Genomic DNA, 4,291 nt, shown 5'->3' on the forward strand with positions numbered 1-4,291 from the left:
GCGCCAATTCTGGCACTTAGCCTCGCTCTTCCACGCTGCCCTGGTGCGGTGGCAGGGGGTAATAGGGTTGGGGTTCATGTCAGCGCCAGCTGCCATGAAGCCCATGTTAGTAATGATGGGCGTCTATAAGACACCCCCATTACTAACCTACAAAGTGTTAAAAAGAAAAAACACACTACACCCAGAAAAAAAATAATTTATTTGAAATAAAACACACCATTTTATTTAATTCTTAGTTTACTAAAAAAAAAATAGTTACCTGTCCACGTTCCTGCGCTGATCTCCCATGCACAGCTGTCACATCTGGAGATGGTGACAGCTGTCATGGCTGCTGTAAGCTCACGCTGCCGGGAACACGTCCGCTCCCGGCAGCGGGAGCCACTGACTGAGGTCACTGGAGTGCATTCAGTCAGCGCAGCTCCGGAGACCTCCTTCACGGCACTGCTGCATCGTGGGAATTTCTCACGGTACAGCAGGGCCATAAAGGAGCTAACCGGAGCAGCGCTGCCTGAACTCCGGCGAACCCGCTCATGCAATGACGGGGCTGCTTTACGGCCCCATCACTCTAGCGGCGGCAGCGGTTCAGAGCGGTCACATTCTATGTGACTGCTCTAAACTGGTGATCTTCGTGGGACACTCGTGGACTACTACGGAGGGGTAAGGATAAGGTTGTGGTTTATTATGTTATATTTTATTACAGGAGATCGACGGCTTCGGGGAATTAGGTGTCTAGGTGAGTATAGGTGTAGTTTTTTATTTTTTACTTTATTTTAGGTGGCGATCGGCGGGGACAGGTAATGTATAAACTAATTTATTTTAGGTAACCACTGGCCACCAATGACATGTATTTAAAATTTATTGGGGACACAGTAGGGCAGTTTAAATAGCAGGATCAGGCTGATGGGAACTACTGCTCCCATCGAGCTGATCCTGCTGGCACGAGTGGACGGGGGACAGACATAGGCCGATGGGAGTAGTAGTGTCACATCGGCCTATGTCTGCCTGCACGCACAGACACCGCGCACACCCGCACACACCCACAAACATCGCACAGACACCGCGCACACCCGCACACACTCGCAGACATCGCACAGACACCCACACACACCAATCATGACCGGCCTGATGGTCTGGGAGGTGAGGCTGACCTGTGCGGCCGTGGGAAAGTTCTTGTGAGTTCATGCAGTCAAGCACGAACTCACATGAACCCTCTGAGGGCACCGTGGCTACTTCAAATGAATAGCTGATCGGCATCACCTGATACCTCAGCTGTTCATTTGAAATAACCGGCGGGAAAGCGCAGCACAGAACGGGAAAGCCGGCGGTGAAGTCTTTTCACTGCCGGCTTCCCCGCCCGGGTCCTTCGCTCCCCGCTCCTTGGTGCTGCGCTCCCCGCACGGTCCTAACTTACGATCAGGATGGGGGGAGCGGAGGACCGGCGTGGGAGGCTGCGGGGAAGCAGTATGGGGCTGTGTGATTGTTTAAAAGCCGGCGGCTATTTACCGCCCGCCGGCTTTTAAACAATCAGGAGAATTCTCTCACGCTGGGATGGCATTCTGATGACAGGCTGGATCGCGGCTGAGCGCTGCCATCCAGCTTGTCATCCTTCAGAGACACTGCAGAGCGCAGGCATTATGGGAACTTCCGATTCCGGTATTCGATATTGTAAAAGTATCGGAATTAAGATACGGCGAATATCGGCCGATACCCGATATTTCAGTATCGGAATGCTCAACACTAGTTAACACTCATTATGGTGTCTGTTCAAGATTAAGACGAAAGGAAAGAAACGACTGAATCAGAGAAGAAGTCACCTATAAGGCACCTGGATGTAAATGTTTATGTGTGATACTGCCTGCGTTTCATCAGTATTGTGGTGCTCGTATGGTCTGCAGTCTTATGATGACTGATAACAACAGGTCACAGCATCTCCTTACTATTGTGTAAGACATACTGAGAGTTGTAGGTTCATGAGATACAAATGTAAATGGGCCTAACTTTACAACTGATTGCTGTACTGACAGTGGTTCTGGTGATATATTAATGTACTAATGGTGGTTCTGGTAACATATACATGTAATGATGATGATGGTGTGTTTATTTACTTACTGGTTCTCTTTATGTATTCATGTACTGATGGAGGTTCTAGTGACGCATTAATGTAGTGATAGTGGTTCTGGGGATATATTTATGTACGGATGATTGTTCTGGTCATGCATTAATTACAGAGCTTGTTACCTGATTCATCGTTGGAGAAGGGGGTGTGCGCTAGAAGACCTATTACTTTCTTGCTCTTTCCTTTACTTGGGGGCTGAGGGTTAATCAGGGGTGGTGGGGCACCATCGGCATCATCTGCCTGGGGCACCAAAATACAATGTCCCGGCCCTACCTAGCAGAAAATGCAGATAACCTTGAAAGCCAATCAGAAGCCGCCGATTGGCTGCAGAAATGACGATTAGTCAAAGACAAAAAAAAGGAACCAAGAGACACAGTATGGAAGAAAGGTGTGAGGGCGGAAGGTGACTATAGTCTGTTTTTTTTACCACCCTCATTTAGGGCGAAGTCAGACGTCTGTATAAATCAGACCAAGATCGGACCTCTGTGCACCGACTGACCGCTGATCTCCCGACCCCAAAAGTGACAGCTTTCTATGAAGCTGTCATGTTCGGGTCGGGAGAGCCGACGGTCACTCAGAGCACTGCAGTTCGATTTATACAGCAGCCTGACTGTGCCCTTAAAGTAGTGGATAATCCCTTTAAATATCTCTCTATAGTGACAATCTCTCCATTTTAAGGGGTACTTTACTCCAAAGATAGATGATAAATGCTTTGCTGGTGCTGTTAACAGACGCTTCTTTTCTGACAAAAAAAAACCTCACTGTGTGAACGTAGCCTTACAGTATAGTTGTTTCTATCGGTGGCAATTACATTGAATTGAGTAGCAGAGTGCATGACTAATTGCTGCGTAACTCAGCCTGTGGCCCAGGAAGAACAGGGATCGGGCTCCCATATTGTGGAGAATAGTGGAGGGGTCCACTGATTTGTCCTCGATCACTAAAGATGGGAAAAATTTATTCAAATGGAATTAGAGAAATGGCAAAAGGTTTAAAAAAAAAGCCACATACTCACCTTATAGGCACACAGGAGGTGGTCAGGTTAAACTTAAGAGGGCTGCGGCAGATCACTCCATTGCAGTCTTTACTCCTGCATTTTTTCTCATTTTAAGTGCATGTGCATGAAATTTTTGTGACTTTTTAAGATTTTAGTACCTGTGTTTAGTGAGGTTTTTTTTTTTTTTTTTTTAGGAGTTTGACATTAAAAGTTGGGATTTAAAAACTTAAAGCAGTTGTCCTCCAGTGACAAGAGATCACCTCTTCTTAGGATGATAACTTGTTGATCGTTGCAGGTCCCAGTAGTCGAACCTCCGCCGATTGGCAGAACAGGAAATTTTTATGCTCGAGGGGAAACTGTTACCCTGTTACAAAATGGAGTATCAAGTCAGACGCCCAACCACGGCTCCATTCCTGCTCTATGGGGCTGGCAGAAAAATCAGAGTGCTGCGCTCAAAAGACCCATAGAAAATGAATGGAGCAGAGCACAAGCTGGGGATAAAAGTGCCCCAGTGGTTGGACCCCCACTAATCAATAAGTTATCACCTATCCTGCAGCTAACTTACTGTAACTTGTTGTCCTCTTAAAATTCTTATCCTAATATGAAAAAAAAAAAAAAAAACACATACAAAAAACCCCAGATACTTTATGGGCAGTCAGAAGGCCATATAAGCGAGCAAGATCAGATCACAGTGCGCGGACCGGCCGGCAGCTCTACCGACCCAAGCGTGACAGCTGCATAGGAATACATGAAGCTGTTACGCTCAGGTCGCGAAAGCTGCTGGCCAATCCAATCTTGCTCCAACTTATATGGCCTTCTTACTGTGTCCATAAAGTAAGTCGGAGCAAGATCGGACCACAGTGTGCGGATGGGCCGGTGGCTCTAACCACCTGAGCATAGAAATACAGGAAGCTATGCTCAGGTCTGGAAAGCCGCCAGCCAGTCCAAGCATTGCGTTCCGATCTTGCACCGACTTATACGGCCGTCTGACTGCGTTCTAAGACCAGCTTTTTTTTTTTTAACCAAAAAAAAAAAAAAAAGCTTAAATAAAAAATAATGTTCTCCCTGCAAAACACTACAAACTGCCTAAGAAACAATGGACATACAGCTTTTTATAGGAATAAGGATTGTGTCACACATACTGTATTAACCCAAAGGATGCAAGTGAAGGAAACCACCCC

Source organism: Phyllobates terribilis, unplaced genomic scaffold (genome assembly GCF_046119375.1).
Source record: "Phyllobates terribilis strain yellow unplaced genomic scaffold, ASM4611937v1 Scaffold_211__1_contigs__length_3443825, whole genome shotgun sequence".
NCBI lineage: Eukaryota > Metazoa > Chordata > Amphibia > Anura > Dendrobatidae > Phyllobates > Phyllobates terribilis.